Source organism: Amblyomma maculatum, chromosome 5 (assembly GCF_055883805.1).
Source record: "Amblyomma maculatum isolate TAMU_Amacu chromosome 5, ASM5588380v1, whole genome shotgun sequence".
Lineage (NCBI taxonomy): Eukaryota > Metazoa > Arthropoda > Arachnida > Ixodida > Ixodidae > Amblyomma > Amblyomma maculatum.
The window spans coordinates 5,869,328-5,892,095 of NC_139348.1; the positions used below are offsets into that span (position 1 = coordinate 5,869,328).

General features: G+C 44.7%; 1 pseudogene; it reads left to right on the plus strand.

Moving 5' to 3' along the window:
- The first annotated feature begins 16,892 nt into the window (after positions 1-16,892).
- On the plus strand, positions 16,893-22,380 carry LOC146187686 (uncharacterized; annotated as a pseudogene).
- The last annotated feature ends 388 nt before the right edge of the window (positions 22,381-22,768 follow it).

Consider the following 22,768-nt stretch of genomic DNA (forward strand, 5'->3'; position numbering starts at 1 on the left):
GTGGAAGCTAGCGCTCTTCCGCGAAAGGGTTCCGACAGGAATAATAGGACTGGAGAAACGACTTGGTAGATGTGTTGTCAACGGCAACACGGGCACTGCATGCGTGTCTTATTTCCTCATGCTTCTCTGCCCGCGCTGCAAATGTCTTTACCCCGAAAGGGAGGAAAACCTTCTGATGAAGTCCCCTCGCCCAAGTGCTTGACTTTGCCAACACGTGTGGCAAAGTGACGAACGCAGGTGGTTGCCATGCTAACGTACAGGCATTACTATTATTTTTGTGTATCTTACTACCCTAGTTTTTCTTAATGCTGGTTCACACTGGCGACTCACGGAGGTCGCCGGGCTTTATTCGTCATGGAGGGGGAGACCCCCGACAAGAGCCGATCGACACCGAGTGTTTACACCGCTGTGCGTCTCGCTTCACAACAACCCCCTCTCCGAACTAGATTTGAACGAAGAGCCGAATTTCGCACCTCCACGGCCTCTGCAACTGCGCTTGGGGTAGATCAATTCGGTCTCATTTCTAGTAGAATATATGCAATTATCATCTAAGAAGTAGCTCTTCTGGTTTGTCCGTTTAGTGTTATTTTGGCAGCCACAAGCGGTTTAGCTCGACGAAGACGGAACCGGCTGTGGTGTGCGACTCCCTCAAACGGGTCGCTGGCGACTCGTCTTGGTCTCCCGCTCAGTGACGATTCGTGTCGCGCGACCTCCACGAGTCATCAGTGTGAGTCGTGCTTTACTCTCCATACATTGTCCCTTTCTTTATCCAACTTCATACGTGTACCACAAAACTCTTTATTATATGTAATATCATGAATTATATATTTATCTTACTACTACTACTTTCCACTGAAAACCTCGCCACTCAGTTATCAATTTCTCCAAAACGGCTCCCGGTTGGCATATATGAGTAAAAATGCTGGGTCCAAATAACAAAACACCTCAAACTATAATAAACATTATTTGCCTAGATCGCATGCATTTGCCTAACAAGGACACCAAAACTCTAACTAGCAGTAATCGTCATTCAATTTATTTCAGTGCAGATGAAATACCTCTGCAGAGTTTCACAGACAATTTATCGCAGAGCGCATATGCACCGGTAGGCTCGCTCTTAAGGGGCGGAGCATTCTACAATCACGTTAGCGATTCGAACACGTTTGCATTTCAACTTAATAAAAAAAGCAAAACGAGCCAGAGCATTTTATTTACTGCGGAACACTGTCGTAAACTTGGTTTTAAACATTCACTATATGAAGGCCTAAACAGGGCAAAATAAGCACACGTAAATGCACTGGCAAATACGTAATAAACCACAACAGCATACGGAACACAGGAAACAAGAATGTACTACATTCTAAAACGGTTGCAAGGATGCAACAGCTGATTACAAACTGCAAGGATGTAGCTTGCACTACAACATGGCGCGACGTAAGCAGAGAGTAGAATTTTGCCGCTTGGCTGCCTGTATTCATGAAACCGATCGGATGTTTTGCACGTGTGCCGCGTGTGATTCCGCTGGCATAGCTTTGGTTCGTGTACCTTATAAAATTGCGTGCAATACCATTGAGCCAATCGCGTTGCATACATATAGTACATCCGGTATATTTGGGTACATTACACAGGGCTTTGGTGATGTTTACACAGGGCTTTGGTGATGTTTCCGAGATACCGGCAACACGAACACATACTAATTACTGGGAAACGGGACGTTGTGTTAGTAATATTAGCACGTTTGTGATCAGGCAATGACTACTAAAATTTGGTGTCTGGCTTCATTCAGACACAGAATGAATGTCTTGATTAGCACCTTGGCTAAGGAATACTTGAGTCATTTCCTACGTGTCACGGATATGTACAACTGTTACCTTTAAATGCCTGGAATATGTTCGAATACCATTTAGTGAGTAGTTTTGTAATTAGTGATGATTAGCGATGACTTGTTACAAACCGTACACGTTAGAAACAGTCTTTACCCTTTTCTAAGATTTCAACACCGTAAATGTCCCTCAAAATTGCATATTTTTTAAAAGCCGCACTTTAGCCGGCCCATTAAGAAATGATGCGCTCAGCAGCCCGCCTCCCGCGTTATGAAATTTACGCCGAAGAGGCGCTGATCGCTTGCTCTACAAGCGCCGCCTGGCCCAGGTTATGATCACTATAAACATTGCTTCAAAATGAACGAAAGTTATGAGTGAAAGCTCGGCTAAGGATTGTTTTGCGCTTTAGGCGGTTTGTACATTGTACGGCGGTTTGAATTAGGCGGACCTCAAGCTTCACTTTAAAACGTAGATGCAACATAGCCTTTAACACCGCCTTATCATTCAATTTTTTTTCTTTTTTTTTTCTAATTTCGCTTTTATTGAAGAAAAAGAGGCAGTATCTATCTGTTTTTGCGGTAGACACTGACATTCGAAAATGTTGGCAGATCACTGGTATAAGGTATTGTCATGTTGCGGTGGCAGTACTGAAGGCAAAAAACGCAGGGGTTCAGGTTGCAGACAAATACACTAGTGGGCTGACGTGCACCTGAAATGCAGTAAAAAACTCGAAGGCAGTGATAAAAGTAAACATGATCGCGGGTCGTAAGCTATTAACACCCATTGCACATTTCAGCGCTTATTTTATGTTAAGGGCAAAAACTTCTCGATGAAAGCCGCAAAAGGAGACCAGAAGAAGGAGGAACAATATGAAAGCGGACAGCAGTGGGTGCAATAAATGAAAATACATTATAGCGCACCATAGGTGAAAAAGAAATGATTAAGCCACGTCTCGGCGACACTGCAGAGCGTGAACATGGAAGAAGAGCCTGAACGCCAAAAAAACAAAGGTTAATATTATTCGCGACAATATTTCACCCTTAAAATATCGCTTCGAGATAGAGATGAACAAACAATAAAAGGTCAAATATTAACGGGACTTTAGAGCGCTTAACAGGACTTAAGACGCCAAGATGCACGATATCTGGACACGCGTGGCTCCACTGGGATGTGATCTGGCCATCTATGATGATTTAACATGGTGTTCCGACGAGGTGAAAAGATAGTATGCACGGAACTATGGATGGGTGCACACTCAATCCTTGAGACTAATGACTGACCACACCAAGACTTGGTCTGGAAGGCAGTGAAGAGAGGTGTCTTATTACCCTGGTAGTCTGAACGGCATTGTTAGCGTAGTGGAGCACGGTCAATTGAATTAGATCACTAGCGCAGTGATTACTTATGCGTTAGAGTGCCTGTACAAGGTAGTACACTTTGCAAATACAGCTCAGCTTCATAAAATGCTTTCTTCCGAAATCAAAGGTTGTTTGGAGGAATATCTGCGGAAATGACAACTAATATGACTCAATGTAAGCATGCTTGATATTTCTGGTGGCCCACCAATGCATGCGTTCTACTCACAAATTTAGAGACGGCTGGTGATTATCAGGCGTTTGGATTTTTTTGCATAAATATTGCTCATGACCTAGCCATGATACTTACTGCGAGTACATCTCTAGAGGGCAATCTTCACAAAATATTTTCATTACCTTCCGAATATATGAAACTATTTGCGCAGTAGCGCCGTGTTAGAGATAATGAAATAAATATCAACCTCGCACAGGCAACATCCTTCATTGTTTGGAATAAACTGACTCTGAAGGAGCATGTGAAGAAGCAGCAAAATTGTCAATCACTTTTAAAGCAAACCTGTGCTTTTTTGTGATCTCCGTATTCGCACAAAGCCTCCTATTTCCAGACGCTCCTAAGCAATGAAAACGCGAAGAATGACCTGGCGGGGATGAGTGCTCAGGCGGATTTCTACCCTCCGCACCGTAATTACAATTGTTTGTAGTGAAATCTGATAGGAGTGCGTCTACACGCTTGCAAGGCATTGCACCCAAAACAGTGAGGCACTCCGGCTTATTAAATAGCGCCGTAGGTGGTGGCAATACCCGACGGCTATATAACAATACGTTAGATAGAGCCGTACCTGACACCTTTTCTTCTTTTCTGTTGAAAAGAAGTCTACACATATTCTGATGGTAACCCAGTAAAGACGACACGTTCATTACGGGTAGCGTCGGAGTTCTTGGGATGTGAGTGGTTGAGTTTTTGTGGCGCACGCAAGACTTGTGATAATTTAGTTTGTAATCCTACCACGACCTTCTTTTAGCCCTCTCCCAAATGCTTGTCTCTGAAGTATCTGATTCATCAGGTCGTCTGCTGACTTCAAAGTCGATGTACGATTCATGAGGGAGAAAATGATTCCTGTATCTTCACCAGGTAAATGATCCATGAGGTGAAGTGAAATAAGACTCTTTGTAAGAGGTCCGGTTTTTTTGCTGTGACCGCTAGGACCCTACATGGTGTGCTTCGGTAATTGCGCCCAAGAACAAGGTCACAAACATGTCAGGGGACTCGGGTAACCCGCCATAATTTGGAATTGCTCTTTTCGAACCTTTCTGTCCACCGAAAGCTTGACCACGTGTAGCCATGCGGCAAGGCTTTTTCCAAGAGGCAATGCTTCTCTTGTTTCCTTTGTTTGTTGCATGAGGAGTATTTTGTATTGCAACAGTTAACTTTGCAATGTAGCCTTAAAGCGCTACTTCGGTTGTCCTGTTTTAATGCTGGCTCCAAATATTACCCACAACGTGGTGCTAGACAATTCCTTCAGGTGTGGTACGGAGCCCCGGTCACAGGCCGTATAGTAAGGAGCTTGAATCCTGCCTGAAGGCCGGTTTTAAGAAACTGAGAGCCATTGTCTGTGACAACAGTTTCTGACACAGAGAAATGAGCCGACAATTTTCTTAACATAGTCCTATGTTGGGCTAGTTGTTGAGCCATTGAGATAGTATTAGCGGTGACAGACATGGACAGAGGGAGGAAGACGAGCTCGGGCCTGACATTCAACTGAGGTTCATTGGAAAACAAGGGGAGATTTATATACATTTTTGCGTCCTGTGACCCATCCGGAGTCAAAACGTCATATGCGAATGTACTGGTCTTCTCTCCTAACACAGCATTGACAAAACAAAAAACAATTAGCAAGAAACAAATATTCACATAAACAATCACACAGGTGAAAAAAACACCATGAGCGCGCACAAGGCTCGTGGCTAAAGATACGGTGAAAACCACAAATTAAAAAGCCGGTTTAAGCTGTATAAGGGCTACCATTGTCAAAAAGTAAAGCATGAGTGAGCATTAGCCTTAGAAACCGTCTTAAAACACCGTAAAGCCCTAAAAACCAACGATGAAAATGACATGAAAAGCTTGGTTTAGCTGTGAAGGGTATCGTTGTCAAAATTTAAAACATAAATGAGCATTATTCATGTGTCATTACCTTTAAAAACCACCCGACAAGAACCGAAAACCAGGATGTAATAAAAAATCATACTAAGTGTTTTGGGGAAACCTATGGTGATTAAAGGATCCCGAGTTCTGTTTTGCCGAGTATTATCCAAGGTGCACAGACACACACGTGTTTTGGCTCTTTGATGGCCCTTTCCTCCGGAATCTCTCTTGCAATCTGATTGCTGCTTCTACCAATTATCTTGGTTTTGTGAAGCCAGGGCATGCAAAGCAACGTTTATCTTGGTTTTGTGAAGCCAGGAAACGTGCAAAGCAACGTTTCCTTCGCAAATGTTTCTTTTACGCACGTTCTCATAGTTCTTATGTTCTCGGAGTTGTTCATTAAGGCATCTACCCGTTTGTCGAATATGACGTTCGCCGCTTCTTAACGTGATCTCCTACACCACGCCTGCGCTGCAGGACTCAAATGAAATCTGGTGTTTTATGCTACACGTGGGTCGCAGCACAGCCCAAGTTTGAGTGGTCCTACAAAGCTTAAATAACGTTTTCGGAGCTGTGGAGACTACTTTGAAGTTTACTTTTTTGCCTACGCGTTTCACATTATGCAGTGCGCTGTGCAGGTAGGATACTAACGCCAGGTTTTGCTGCTGTATTCGCTCCGCTGTGTTAGGCATAGCTTCCTCGCTGTTTGTTTTCGTTTTTTTGTAGTTGCCTTCGGCAACTGAGATCAGAGGATGTTCCGAATAGGCGGCTTCTTTATATCTGTCAGTTTGACGAAAGAAGCTACCTTCCATTGTGTGCAGGCAGGATTTTTCAACGTATTAGATAGACGCAAGTTGACATTAGAACGTTTGACCACTTTTGAACGAACTGAGCTGAACTGGAGAAGGCACTTGTTTGCTGGCACATCTAAAATCCAAAATCTAAAACAGACCTTTGATTTGGAACGCATGATACTGAAAATTTCTGAAAAACTGTTTCTGTTCATGATTTACATTTTGGCAACGGTAGCCCTTATACAGCTCAACCTAGCTTTCCATTTGTCGTTTTCATTGTTTGTGTTTAGGGTTTTAAAGTGTTTTATCATGGTTTTTAAGCCTAATGACTCATGACATTAATGCTCACTGATGTTTTATATTTTGGCAACGGTAGCCGTTATACACCTAAACCCGACTTGACCCTTTGTTGTTTTTATCGTTTTTTTAGCCGCGATACATGTGCGTCCTCGTGGTGTTTGTTTCAACTGTGTGGTGGGTTTTGGTGAATTTGTGTATCTAGCTACTTGTTCTTTTAGTTTTGTCAATGCTATGTTAGGAGAGAAAACCAGTCCATTCGCATATGATGTTTTGACTTCGGATGAATCACATGACCCGAAAATGTGTATAAATCTCCCCTTGTTTTCCAATAACCCTGAACTGAAAGTCATCGCTGTGCTCGTCTTCCTCCCTCTGTCCATGTCTGTCTGCGATACTACTATCTCAATTCTCTTAAGCACGTAATTTTCTCTTATGTTCGTTCATTACGAAGACTACTGGTAATTTCGACTAAGCGTCGATCAATTGCTATCAAAAGCATTTCGTTGTGCATTGGCCATGCGAATAAAAGTGAAATCTCCTAAGAGGCAGTGTTGGTCATGACCGCAGGCACAGCTGCACCTCTCAGGAATTCGAACGCCGCTACTGAAAGGCTTCAGTGCTTTTCACGCGTTTCTTATAGTCATCATTGATAGTGTGCCACCACATGCAACTAACGCCTTCTGATTCTTTTACTACTGCCATAACTCTGCCACTTCATGGATACTTTCAACCATGATGGCATGCAGCTGTTTAGAAACCGCTTAGGGACCTAACCGTACGAAATGACTTTCACCACACTTCAATATAGTTGCAAGGCGTTCCTTTCTTCAGCACCTTGTAAAAGTAGGCAAGAGTGTACAAAAGTTTTGAACAAACTTTCTGTAATAGTTTACCACTACCAAGGTGGACTGCAGTACCTGCCTGTTTTGTGGCTTTGTACCCTTCCTAAGTGCAAATGATCTTTAAAGTTTAGTCCTCATCAGTAAAGGTAATGTCAAGATAATGCAGCGTTTCCTGAAGGACAACAATATTTGTCGCTTCGCACTCGCGCACTAAACCCAAGCAGGCACTTCTTAAGGCCTTGAACAATCCGAAGAGTTTGTCATTCGTCTTAGGAGTGACACGAACATTAGCCAGGTAGCAGCGCGCACTTCATAGGACCTTGAGCACCGGATACACAATCCGCTGAGTTCTCTGCCATCAACACGTACTAGTATGTTCTACTGATGTCAATTGTGAAGACTTGCTGGCCTCTGGCAAGAGAGGCAAGATCACGGATACTTGAAATTGGGTGCCGGTACGTGTCAACGCACGTAAATAGACGTTTGTTTTTTAGTCTCCCTACGACTGGTACCGGCATCCCTCTTGAATGCGGCTACCACCGGACTTGTCACTTTTCGCGTAGTCACAGGCGTTATACTGCCAAGTATTTCGAGCTTTTAAGGTTCTGCTTCGACCGTTATTTGAATGACTAAAGGAACAGCTCTTGCTTTTCGAAACTTCAGGCGCACGCCTTCCCGCAGAAACAGTTTTGTGCATTCGCCAGAATAGGTTTCCAGCTCATCAATAATAGAGCATCGTGGTAATGCAGCGGCGCCCCCAAACATGCCTACCCATTTGCCTTGAAAGCAGGACGGCGGTGATAATTTAACGCCAAGACAGTGCTTAAATAACAGACCAATCTTTCGAAGCCAGTTACGACAGAACAGTAGGGGCCAATTCTATCTACCGCGCATTTTGACAGGATTTCTACTTGATCGTCTTGGCGAACCTCGAAATCAACCACTCCTTTTGACACAACGAGATCTGCTGATTAAATGCGAAACTTCAAGGAGTCTCTTCAGGCTTGCTACTGTTGCTGTTGATGTGCAAGCACGAGACAATTATTTCATCGTATGACGATCGGTCACTTGTGGACTCATCGTACGTTTTGATGTCTCCCAGACGGCTCATGCTTAATCTGGTTGGTGTTTCGTTCGCTGTACTACTCAAAACTTCATTGGCTGGATCCCTGTCGCTGCGCTTTCCTGCTTCACCGGATTCCTCCATTAGTCAATCCTCTCATCGTCGCCTTATTTTCTACTTGGGCTTTGCAGTCAAGGAAAGGGGGCAACCGGGAGCTTGAACAGAGAACAACAGCAAACTTGATATTTAGGAGACTAGTATGTCTGCATGCTTATCGCACACTAAACCCAAAGGAGTGAGGCTAGGCCTTTCAGCGTCTCCTGTAGGGATAGGGGGTGGCGCTGAGGGCGGCCGCAGTTTCCCGATGGCTATATAAGTATACGTTAGTTACAACCGAACCTCACTGGCACATTAACTGATGGTCACCTACTACCCGTAACCAGTATACATTGCGACTTCATTCTTTCAGAAGGTACGAACCGTGGAGAAAACACAGCAGTTCATATAAGGACTTTTTTTCCAGTGAATTGAGAAATGTCATAAAATAACACTATACTTTGCGGTGTTTGTGAAGAAATAACAGAAGTGAGATTTGTGAAAGTACGCTGTATTTGTTATTATTTTTTGTTACTGGTTTAGAGAAGCTTGTGGGCTGATTTTATATTTGTTTAGTGCAATATCGTATAGGTTATGCAAAAACATGTGTCATAAGAGAGGTATTTTAAATTTTTATTTCAATTCCCTATGCAGCTATATATGCTGATTTTTCTTATGGCTGCACCTCAACTCACAAGAACCTATTTTTCGCAGCCACCATTAGCCTTTCAGGAAGTCAGCCATGCACATCAGAAAAAACGCCTTGTTAATGAACAGTTGAAACAAAAAGCAATCACCAAAGAGTGCTAAATATCTTGAAAGCTCAACATAATCTGGGGAACACATCGGCTCCTACCGCTACGATTTGATTCGTTAGCCGGAAACAGTCCTATGTATAAAGCCCCACTTAAAACAAACCGTATGAGCTTCCCTTCGTGACCTAGAATTAGCACGCCTTAATCGGCATTCAAGAGAACTGGAGGGCTGACTCTTTTCAATTAAAACATTGCACCCTAAATGGAGAACCCGAGATTGCAGGTCCTGGCTACTTTCCGATATGAGGTCTCATTCTGTGGAAGAAAAAAACAAAACCCCGTGTTCAGTCAGGTCGGACTCAAGCTAGCAGCTGCTGGCACCACACCCATGAGTTTTCACCCCAAGCGACGACGTCAGAACTACACAAACTCCGAATGTTCTGTGTAACATGTCCTTTAATGTTATCGCATTAAAAAAGCGATGGTTGTGCCCTACCTAAAGCAAATTTTATTGGGCAAATGCACCCGCCTTCGTGGCTCAGTTGTTAAAACGCCCTTGAAAAGTTGGCCCGAGACGCCACCTTGGCCCAAGCCGCCGCAGCGCGTAAAAAAAAAGGGAAGTAAACAAGTGCCGACGGTGCCCAATTGAACCCGTCCTAACTTGGGAGCGTCCTATGAGTCGTCACGCAAAGTAAGTCCATGTGACATCACATGGGGCGTTTGCGCGCGTTGGGTAATGGACTGTATAACCCCAATCGGTTAAGTGTGGCAGACCGGAGAACGTGTTAATCTTTATTTTATGTGGTACGCTCCAAGCAAAGTTTTAGAATTTGACTCGAATACCCGGAAGACCAGCTCTATAAATTTCTGGCAATATATATTAAGGTAAGCAGCATTTCAGGGACCCTTTAATAAGCTCGGTTACTGAACCTCAGTATTCAATTGTGAAACCAAGCGTTTAGAATAAGCTCTGTAAATATGGCTTTTTTCTTTAACGTGAAAGCACACTTGCGGTCTATGTTCTACTTCATCGGTCGAGGCCTTGAAGGTCGTCCGCCAACACCGAGCGAACTAGGGAGTTAAAGTGAGTACGACTACGAAGAACATCTTGAAGAAAATGTCTATTTGCCTACTCACAGGATGAAGGGGAAAAGGCGAAGTGGTGTGTAGTGAAGACCGTTAGGCCATCCGCTGAACACCCCGCGAAGGCGGGAGTCCCAACCCGAACAGTGGAGCTTCAGCTCTTAAAAGCTACAAATCAGCGTAAGAGGTCTAGTCTTTGTGAATACGCCACAGGAGTGATTAATATAAGAGAGCCTAAAAAACAGAAAAGAAGGATTTAGTTCCTTACTCTATGTTATTTCTTTAATCTATCAGTGCATAATGCTGAAGGCATTGGTTGCTGCTTTCAGCGGTTTTGCACCAGCTACCACTTGTACTAAGTTTAGCATCTATTGCACATTGACATAACCAATGTGAGTATTCACTTTTAGCGAATGCAGACATCAGTCATTTCTTCTATCATCCAATAAATGAAATATTCATTTCTGTAGATAAGAAGCTGCTAAATATTATACGGTGCAGAGTGTCTGTCAAATTTATACAGCTCTGCAGTTGGGTTGCACAAACGATTCATAGTTTTTTAATGGACATAGTGAGGCTTAGTGTGTAGAGTAGTTTCTGCAAGTGGTGTGCAGCAATAAACCGATGTCCTTGGCTTCATTCAGTACATTTCCTAGAATAAAGTCTTAATTCAATATTACTTGGGAGCTTAGAATTATGATTTGTGTATATCGAATTGTCGCGGCATTGAACATTTCGGAACTGGTCAACATGTTAAGTATATCTAGACCTTGAATGTACATAGCGTGTTTAAGAATATCTAGGAAAATTATTGACGCGTCGTGCTGTAGAGGCAGGCTATAGGTAAGAAAAATTTGTGCAGCCATTTCGCAAGTCCACTTCTGAATACTATGCCACATACAGGCCGAGAAAAGTGAAGATTGAATTTATTGCCCACACGCGCACTTGCAAGAGCTATCTTTGTCATCGGTGCTTGGGTCAGGTTTAACAACCTGGCGCCGCCACGTTTGGCGAGGTTTACAAATTTGTCAATGATGATCCTTGCTTCTTCGCCAGGAACAACTGAAAAATAAAAATACGCTTAAAACTCTTGCAGTTTTATGTTGTTCTTAAATTATTGGCACTGGCCACTATTGCTTGTAGTTTCATGCTTAACTCTACAAACAGGCGCCAGGTAGTGATTGCATCAATAAAGGCCGTTAAAGATGCCAATATCTATGAAATATTTTACCTCCACTTTTGAGCATGACAAGATAAACAAATTTTACGTGCTCCCAGGACTCGGCTTATTCACCTGAAAACAGTTCTAATCGCAGAGTCTGTTTATAGATGAAATGATTATATATTGTTACCTGGAAACGCGGTACCAAAGTGATGTGCTCACTGACGAAGACGACGACCCAGGAACACTGGCACGACAAAGCGTTGAGAAAGAGGACGACTCTGACAGAGTGGACACTGCACGGCTACTGAAGTCTCAGCGTTGCGTTCAGCCCATCGCAGTGCTGTTACATCAAGTACATCCCCGTTACAAATTTTTTTTTTCTTGCAATTTATACAATAGCATTAAAGAGACAGTGCTATAATTTGATCGCACCTGAATTTGCAGATTTATAGAGCACATCCAAACTTATGAAATGCCCAACACAATATTTCATTGCATAATGTTTAGCATTCAACAGAACAATAAATCTTTAAATGGGTGGTCATAGGGCAACGCACTTTAAGAATTGCATTTAAGCCTGCTCTGCTGTATATCTTAGCGCATGTGAAGAGGCTGGCTTTAGGATTTAAAACTCTAATAGGTGTACTTATAGATTTGCAGGTCCAACCACAAGGTAAATAACTCGAAACGAAAGAAGTGTGGATGACGGCTTTCCAGTGAAAAGTGTTGCGGCCATGCTTTAGTCACAACACGAGAATATGATTATTCTTTACATGTCGACTCAAACTCCCCTACCCCCCTTACGTTCTGTTATTCTTGTAGATTTGTGGCTACGGGTTGCCAATGTAAGATATTTTGTCTATTTCTTTGTTATTCATGCATTTGTGTTTTCTCAATCGTGGTCTGATTTATCCGTGTTCTACTTAAGAAGAATTAACTTTTCTTCTGTGCTTTTGAGATGCAATCTAAAATTTCGCATTGCTTACTTGTAGTATATCACGAGTTCGTTTTGTACAACGTGGGGGACGTGAACGTGTATTTTACGTCTCATTTGCTTCTCTCTCTATTGACCAGAAGTTTGTAACGTTTAGTAAACTGGTACTTCCTTGGACACTATTTTTTATTTATTTATATCAATATCATAAACATTTCTCTCCGCGCTAAGTACATTGTCTATGCAGATGACACTACTTTATTATGCACGTTTTCTACCTGTGAGCAACTTTTGCCTCAATGTGATTCAGGATTCGACAAACTTAGGACATAGTGTCGAGTAACTTCATTAACCAAAACCACGAACCAAAAGAACACTTCTATTCCAACCTGAAACTTCCAGGGCTACCATTATAGACGGCATAACTATAGGAAGAACAACAATAAAAGTAACGTCTTCAGGTAAATGCCTTTCGTCATATTTGAAGAACATCTAACATTGAATAAACACTTCGACATATTCAATTTAAAACTCGCAGGCGTTGCCGGCGTCTTTGCGAGAGCATGTTGTTTCTCAATCGTTTCCAATAAACTGTTCATGTCTAATTCTCTTTCTTCAAGATCTAAAATATTACCATCTATTATGAGGAAATACTACCATGTCAAGTATTACTAAACGTTCCTTCAAATCGGATATGACGCACACACTGAACCCCTTCACAAGAAACTTCAAATGTGGCCTGTAAAATCAATATGCAATGAATACCTGTTGCTGCGGTGCCAAACAGGAGAAAGCGAGAAATCTACACTATTGAACATCTTTAAATATTCTCTACAAACATAAAACAGTACGACACCCGTCATACTGCAACCTGGTTCCAACCACGCGCATGAACAAATTAAGGTACTGAGATACTTCCCTGTTCATAACATCCCTTGTTAAATTCACTTGGTCTCTGATGTCTTCTCTCAGTTTATGTGAGTTTGTGCAAATAATATTATTGTCCATGTAATAAAATGCTTGGTTTAATCTGCATTGTGAATAACTAGGAAAACCTCTTGCTATTGTGTAACGCGTGCGCAACCGTGTTTTATTGCTACTGTTAATACTTGTGTTTCATTACTTGGTGAGTAATCTTGGAAAAGAGTAGAAATCCTTGTCAATCCGATTGTTTGTATGCTTTTTGTCTGCACCCCCTGCATCAAGTATGCATGTGAAATAAAATTTTATTTTATTTGATTTGAATCCAAATATATATGTCGAAAGGACGAACATTACCTTGTTCCACAGTTGCCAACGTAGAAAGCTCTGCTGCTCCGTCTTCCCGAGACTATTAAGAAAATTAGAATTTGCATTTGTTGCAGTCATTTTCGCATGTAAACGAACACCTGCGTTTTCTATGTTTTCATTCGAGTGATAATAATAGGGATATTGTGTTAGTTATCTAGGGCTTTGCAAACAAACAGTACCTGCATATTTCATTGAGTTGGGCGGGGTGGACGCTGATACTCGTTTCTGGCCATGAAACCAATTCTAGATACAAGCAGCATAGGGAAGTGCCCTAAATCTTTGAATGCATTGCTGACATTTCTACGTCCTTCAAATAATACTACTAATCCTTGCAATGCTTTATCTTGAGTCATGACGACACATTTGTGAACAGATTTTACAAAAAACAGAGAAAGTATTGAATGTTTATTGTATACCGGCATCGCCCCATAGAGCATTACAGCAAAAGGGTTATGCACGTTAAATATGGCTCGATATTATAAATCAAAGTATTCTAAAAAACATTATTGGATAGATTATGCACAGTACTTAATAGGAAACTGTTCCAGTCTCGGACACTTGTAACAAAAAAGAGCAGCGAAAGGTTTTACCGCTAAGCAAATTTCCTGACCTTTATGCCAAGAGCCATTAAATATTTTATTGCATGTGTTTTACAAAATACTCCAGAATTCGGCCTTACCACTGTGATTGTAGCGCATAGAGCGACCTTGTTCATACTCTTTGTCACGAGACATAGTGTAATCACATTATAGCGCTAAATGCACAGGGATTTTTACTGATTGATTCTAACGAAGCGCAACTGTTTCCGTAATTTTTCAGACTTCCAGGTTCCTTCGGCTGTTTATCTAGATAGTTCTTTGCCCACTGTAAATTGCGCGGTGACCAATTCTGCGGCAATTCGTAATTCGATGACCGCTAAGCATGGTTTTGCTGTGACGCTGCCCGTCGACCCATCGGATTATTCCGTGGTTTCGGTTCCGGGCCCCCGAATCCAGCGCCCAGCCTCCCTGGAGGTCCCGCTGTCCCTGTCATGGCGTCAGGTTTGCTGAGTGTTCACAAGGGCGACCCTGGTCATGGAGCTGCCACTACCAGCGCAACGCCTCACGGATGCCATGTACTTTCAGTTCAAGTTGCCGATACCCGTTGCGGCGGACAGCGTCATCAACGCCATCGAGGGGATCGTCTCTGTCGCAGAGATGCAATATTTGCAGCCAGTAGTTGTTGTTGCGGTACTGCTTCTTCCACCGTGCGTTAGTGACAATAAGCCCTAAAACGCCTTCAGCCCCTAAGGTAAAGCTCAAGCTGTCACTGAAACTGTGTTGAAGTCGAAGAGCCAAGACGCAGCGGAGCCCGCTTGGTGAAGATGGATATGCCGTGCGGATAACCGAAATTCATATCTATCATGGTGCGTCGCTCCATGCTTTAGAATACCATGGAATGAAGAGAGTATGCTCCCGCTGTGACACTGAAGTCAGATAGGCGCCACCTGCACAGCCACGCTGTGCGGCCGTTGCGTCGCTTACGGCCATGAAAACGGATCCTGTCATGTGGCCTGCAAGCGCTGCAGCAGAAACCACGCGAGGTCGGACAATGTTGCACCGCGTTCTTAACTGGTGGCTCTGGCGGCCTCGAACAAGGAGTTGCCTCATAATACAAGATATCACCGTTTCCGCACCAGAAAGAGGGGGATGAAGCGGCGTCGGCCACTACCATCTTTAACGCGTCAAATTAGATCGTATTACTTGTGTTCCCCGAGACGGATGAAGCGCAGAGGTCCTCCTCCAAAGGAGATCTCCAGGGATTTACTACAATTCCAGCCAACGCTAGTGCAGCGGCAGCAAACCGACACAGAGACGGAATCATCGGCCCCCGAGACTTTCCCGGAGAAGGGCCCTCGCCTTATCAACTTAATTAATCAGGTAGCGGACTACGAAAGGCGGGCGCTGTGCTACCAGGCGCCATTTCTGAGTCACTCCTTTTAACGAGCACCAGTGCCCCTAAGACGCAAAGTCTGGTCTCTCGAGCGCCCATTGTGTGCCAAGCACCTAACCGGCCGCCTCAGCTGTCCAAATCCTCTAGCCATCGCCTTCTATATTGATGACTGCTTCAGCGGTGCACGCCTGGCTCACGCTGTTAACGGCTGGCTCCCAGTGTCGACAGCAGGAGCCGATGCCCCTTTGGCAAAAATAGACGTGATAATGTACCAGCGCAGAGCGATCGGTGTTGGGCACTGGTGCATAGGTGAACGTGTAGATGTGTACCTTCAGAATCTGTCACCTTCACACGTGCCTCAACCGGAACGGGCATGGTTGCTAAAGGAACGAGTGAGAAGACTGCGCCATCCTCTTCATGCGCCGCTAGTCCACCATCCGGGCATCGACGCCTAATCTGCTTGCCTTGCGCCCTCTCCCTTGAAGTCCTCATCCTAGAGACCATCCACGCCTTCAGGTCTTCCATAATTGTCGTCTGAATCACCTATTCCTCAACGCTGCACGACTTGTGGGTGGGTGAAATGTATTTTTGTTCTTGTGTTTGTGCACTTGTTAGTGGTAGTTTTTTCTTACAATGTCAATCATTTCATTCCCTACAATGTGAAATATTTTAGGAACCCCGTTTAGCAGCGAGAAGTGTTGCACCTTGCTCCCTCAATTGACGCGTACATACTTTTTTGCAAGAATGAAATTTGCGCACCTTGGCGGAAGTGTATTTTCGTACTCGGTTTCAAGTGGAAGCTTTTTTCTTCCTTGCCATCTGCCAATCGTGCGGTGTTGCCGTTGTGTTCCTGTCAAACGCGTGTAGAACAATGTATGGTCTTGATTTGCATGCCATACTTACATTCCTAGAAAGTCCTGAGACGCGCTTTACTAAAGTGCAAGCACCAGCTAAACGCAGCAAAAACATTTTTAAAGAAATTGGTGGTAACTATTACACAACTGTAGTGTGCACCCGTCGGCATTTCTACTGTGGGTTTGATTCATGGCCAGACGTTCGTGGCCCAAGCCAAGGAATTTTCAGACCAGGTCCGAGAACACACGTGCCTAGTAGAGCGGCTTAGAGTCACTGACGCCTGTAAACAGTTATTGATGACGCTTTCTTGGCTATGTGGTAGCGCGGATCCTCTGCTAGCCGTCTCCACTCAGTTTACACGCCATCCGCCCTCACACCACGCCTCAGCGCTTGCGAGGGTCTTAACCTACTGCCGAGATTGGGAACATCAGCGTTCACGCACCCGTGTCGGTGCGCTTGAACGCCTCTCCCGGGTGGTCAGCAAACCAGAGTAGGTGAAGCATGGATCCTGCACTATTCCTAGATGAGGTTAGTCTGGCCTCCATCCGCCAGACACTGGCGACAACACTCCCGACAGTCGACCACCTGTACTTCGACGGGTGTGATGATTTGAAGGCCAACTGCGGGAATTTCTTCTGCGAGAACGGAAGGCAAGACGCACTAAGATAATGGGAGAAATCATTGACATTACACGCCAAATTTCGCATAACTGAGGCCAGAGGAACGCAGAGGCTCTTCACGAGCGAGCACCTCGCAATGCTGTGCTTGAGATATTACAGAATCCTAGCGTAGGGCTCTTCCAATCCGTCCGCCACGTGGAGATCGTCTTACATAACACCCGACGAGTTTCTTAGAGCACGAGAGGGTGGAAATGAAAACATAAGGTTTTCACGAGTGGAGAGTGTTGTGTCGCCAGACGGACGGTACTCCGATGCCCCATCCAACATTTAGAGAGATTTAGTGTTAGATTTCGCATCGCGCTGTTTTCTTCCGAACAAGTAACCGAGCGGCAAATGTCCGAAGCAAGGTGAAGAAGCCGTGCTGCGCGTCCACTTCTCCTGAAATAAACCAGAAAGCGCTATGTGACGCAGTCACTAAAGAAGAGGTGCAGGTAGTACTCGCTGGGGTAAATGTATCCTCGGCCCGGATCGGGATGGAATCCTGGCCGGATTCTACTCTGCCTTTTTTTGTATTCTCGTGGACCAAGTGAAGTGGCTAGTAAACTAAGTGCTGCTTGACAGACCGAAGCCATCTACCTTTTCATCTTGACATCTTATCTTGCTTCACAAGCAAGGAAATATCCTCTCAGACCTAAGCTCGTGTAGGCCGATCACGTTACTTAACAAAGATTATAAGTTGGTCGCCTCCATACTAACCGATCGCCTGAAGCCGTGTCTAGGGAAGTAGCCAGTTCGCTCTGAGCTCCTATATCATCGGCAGAACTATCCTGTCTTCGTTCGCTCTGACCTGAAACCTTCTGTCTTACACGCAGACCAAGGAGTTGAGCGGGGCCTTCATATCCCTAGACCAAAGCAATCCTTTGCCAAAGTCGAGCATAACTACCATATGACAATCCTGTCACGTTTGGGCTTTCCGAACGGATTCTTTACCATTATAGCCACATTGTTTTGTGGTCTGTCCTGTGAACTGAGGGTGAACGGAGCGCTCAGTGGAAAGCTGGACGAGATGCGAGCACTGCGGCATTGAGGCCTTATTTTCACCTGCCTCTTTATCCTTTGCTTGACCATCTTAATTGTTTGCGCAGTAGAGGACCACCCCTCCATTTGAGTCTTTCCTCTGAAGGGGCAGGCAAATGGTTCCGTCTCCGCATGCGGGGTCGACATTTCGTTGTTCATACCAGACGTAAACAGCATTCCGTCTTCCCTTCGGGCGTTTTCTGAATACGCATATCTCTCGGGGTTACAGCTCAACACAGCGTAGTTCCAAGTTAAAAGCTGCGGCTTGTTCCGAGGCCCGTTACATGGTAGTGCGCAATGTGTTGATGGCGTGCGTGTGGTTGGCGTCGTTTGCGAGCCCCCAGGCGTGTCGCCGAGACCAGTTGAAGATACCGTCTCGTGCACGCAGCGTTCAGTGCAATTGATCGCGGACCTGGTCCTTTCACTCAGCATCATAAGTGGTGTTCTTTCATACTTGTGCGGTGTACGCTTGCTTCGTAGCATGCGTGGCTTCGATGCCCGCCGCATGGCTGGCAGGCTCAACTCGCTTGCAGATCAGCTACTTTTGAGCGGGAAGCCGGCTCCGGTATCTCGCCAATTCTTGGGAGCGGAACGCGACAAGGGGGGGGGGGGGGGGGGGGGATGCATGAGCATGCGGTCTTGGTCCTTGCCACCAAGACACTGGTGGACGTGTTGGCCACTGCGGGGTTTGGGGGTCAGTCCCTAGTCCTACACTGGCTGTGCATGAGAAGCTCTGTTCTGTTCGACACATGGGGCCACAAGACAAGCAGCTCATACTTATCTACAAACTGTCAACGGGATATTTCTGGTTGTGGACTAGCCACTTTCCAGAAGCATATATCAAAGAAAGTACATAGATCCGAATTAGCCCAGCTGTAGCTGTCATATACCTCTATCCAGACTAGGCATCAAAGGTATCTCACGATGGAAAACATTCGCGGTCATCCCACTGCCGCAAGAAGCTCTGGATTTTGAGTGGCATTGCCGATTGCAAGCTCTCCCGACAAGGAAGCGCCGCGAAAAATCGGGCTTCGTGCCTAACTCACGCTAATCTAACTGCGATGCAGTTGAGGTGTAGCGGCGTGCTCACGAGGACTGCGTCGTGGAGCTAACCCTGTGGAGCCTCATCTACAAAATGTTCAGTGTTCGCCCGAGCCAGCGGAGTTCGCTTATTGTTTAATTTATGAGCGCTTTTTCATTGCCACTGCAATGTTTGTGCGATGGAAGCGGCGTAGCCTGGCCGAAGTGAGCGGAAGATGACAGCTACCAAGTTTTCAGCTACTCAGAAAACTGCGCCTCATTCTGTGGGAGTTTTTAGAAGAACTTGCAGTTGGCGTTGAAGTACTTTCTTGCGACGCTGGTCAGCACCATTCGTATCCGTTTACGGAAGCCGAGTGGTGCTCGTACTCATGGAGTACTACACTTTGCATAGTGTAAATGCTGATTGCCTCATTAATATTTGTTGTGTGCGCATTATCGTCCACTCCTTTTTTCTGTCTTTAAAGCTATCTCGTGTCGAGTACAAATGATGTTTATAGTACAATTCCAAAACAAAATTTGCGGTTGCTTTCGTTTTTCATCCGCACCCGATTGAATGCACATATAGCCTCTACTTTGTTATACCTTTTTTGTTTGTATGCTTGATTGCATGTATGTTTTTCTTCAATTCGGATGTCAAATAAACGTATTTTTATGCTGCTATCGTGCTGAGCTGTTTCTAATTTCTAATGGAGTGCAAGACAGCCAAAAAAAGTGGTTTAGGCTTGTCTTATTTGCTTATAAGCTCAGATGTGTGCTTATCCAAAACAATATATCTATATTCAACTATTGGTCACACATTACAAAGATATCTATTATTTTTATGTTACTGGATAGAGTACGTAAATACCTACTCACGAAACCAAATTGATGGTACCTTATTCATAATGTACTTAACATTCTTGCTTCATCGTAAATCAGGTGGAAGAAAGACTCATATATATATTTTGAAGAGGGATTTATTTGGGGTTATTCGGAGGACTGGAGACGGCGACCGATGACACAAGACGATCGTAGAGTGAAGCACAATCTCGTTTGAACAAGACAGTCCTAGCTCTCCGTACGCGCGCCAGCTGATCGGTGTCTTTATTTTCGTTAGTGTCGTCGCTGTATCATCTTCTTCCTTACAATTTGAATTATTGCTCGTGATCAAAGTAATGCCATGCATTGTATACCTTTAGTATGGATATTACGTTTTTCTTTGAAAGGTGACGTGAACAGTTTTGTCATACTTAATGTCATGTCTCGAAACGCAACCCAGCCTTTTGTGCTGTCTAAATCATGTTTCAAGACTAGAGAATCAGAAGTGCCTCTTGTTACACTATAAACAACAAAACCAATCAAAAACACTCTACATAAACTCCATGTACCGGATAGAGTATTATCAGTAGCTACCAACAACCAAACGTGGAGAGAATAGACAGCCTATTGGGGGGAAACACGCTCAGAAAGACAGCCTGTCTCCCTAATGGCAAATATGCGGCAATCCGTTAATTATTTTATAATCCAGCTTACAAGCTTCTAATTTCGTAAGCATGCTAAACTACATCAAATGTTTTGCGGAAACCTAACAAAAACGTAGACAACAGATAGTTGCTTATCAATTGCCAAGCATAAATCAGGATTGCATTCTACCTGCTGTGTAGTACATGATAACCATTGCCTGAAACCATGTTGGCTGGACTTAGGAGATTATTCTTGTGTTCTTTATTCATGACGCAGCTGCATATTATTTGCTATATTATTCTGTATGGGATACTAGACAAGGAAACCAGTCTCTCGTTCTGAACGGGGTTTCTCATATCGGTCTTATAAATGGGAACATCCTATGCTAAGTTGTAGCACGTGGCAAGACGGCCTCATTATCTGCTATTTTGAAGCAATCGTGTGAAGCGAAAGCATAGTTTATCCGCGCAATATTTTACAGTGGCTGCAGGACTGTCATCAAGACAACATACCTTGTTTGATTCACATTCTTTAATAATTTACGGACCGCAGTAACAAAAACACTGACTTACGTAATGCGGTAAATTACCCGGGCAGTGTAACAGAAACCGCACATTAAACGGGAGGACACAAATGGGAAATATCTTTTAAAGGGTTTGGCTTTCACCTCGTTGTGCTGAACGACCGCCGCACCATTTTCAAAGCCTGCACCGGGTTGTTTTCCTTCTCATTGCGTTTCACATACCTCCGAAATGTATTTCTCCGTGACAAGTATATCGCCGAAACATCAAATGTAAAGTCCTTTTCAATGTTCGACTTTTGTTTCATTTTATTTTTTGTTGCTTTCATTAGGGTCAGAAACGCCGGCTAATTAAATTCCTTGTATCTTCGCTGCGATGGCGCAGTTTTCGAATTAGGGCACGTAACTGAGCGTTAAACCATGGTTTGCCTCAAGCGCTCCTAGATGATATCTTTCTAGACGGTACAAAAACTTCATATAGACTAACAGCTTCTGTTAAGAATATTCTACAGGTATCTTATATTCCAGAGGGCGTAATCGTTCGGGCCTCCCGACAGCCGAGAGAAGCCCATGGGGCCTGGACGGGGTGACGAACTCTTCGTGTACGGCAAGGTATAACTCCCGCGAACCGTCTCCGAGGGGACGGGCAGGTCACCTCCACAGCCGGACTCAGAGTCGTACTTTTCCCATGTACCCGTGTCCGTCGCGGCGTTCTACCGGCGGTGGGAAATGCGCACCCCGGAGACCGCGTCCGCGCAATGGCAGCCGGAACAGCCCCCCGAAAGGAGCCGTTTACCCGACGCCGCCAGCTCGTCAGTCGTCCGGAGAATGAATCCCACCGCTTTCGAGCTTCGAGGGCCCACCCGTTTCACTCTAAACGGTTTCACGTACTCTTGAACTCTCTCTTCAAAGTACTTTTCAACTTTCCCTCACAATACTTGTTGACTATCGGTCTCTCGGTCGTATTTAGCCTTAGATGGAGTTTACCACCCACTTAGGGCTGCACTCTCAAGCAACCCGACTCACGGGAGGCTTCGTCCCGGGCGCGCAACGGCGGAGACGGGCCTGGCACCCACTCTGGGACAAGCCCCTGTCAGGGGGACTTGCCCCTTCGCAAACTCCCGGGAACGTTGCCTCCCATACACCACATTTCCCGACCGCCTGCAAGGACGAGGGATTCGGTGCTGGGCTAGGTCCCGTTTCGCTCGCAGCTACTCAGGGAATCCCTGTTGGTTTCTTTTACTCCGCTTAGTGATATGCTTAAATTCAGCGGGTTGTCTCGCCTGATCTGAGGTACTCCAGTATTTCCTGCCAAGAAAACCCTATAGCCAGTCACAATACCATGAATGATATGGCGCCGGAAGATGAGTCCCCCAGGTTGTTACTGGGGATGGCCAAAGGGCGATTCCTAGTAGCTCCAGGACGAATGAAGCGGCTGGGCTAAAGCCAAAAGGACGCTCAATTGTGGATGTCTCGGCAAGCGACCGGAAAGTCCGATGTTGCAAGGAGATATATCACATAGCAACATGGAATGTAAGATCTATGACGCAAGGTAGACTGGATGTCGTCAAGCAAGAAATGGACAGATTCAACAATGATATCTTGGGTATCAGCGGGCTCAAGTGGACCGGAATGGGAGAATTTAACTCCGGCGACCATTATGTCTTTTATTGTGG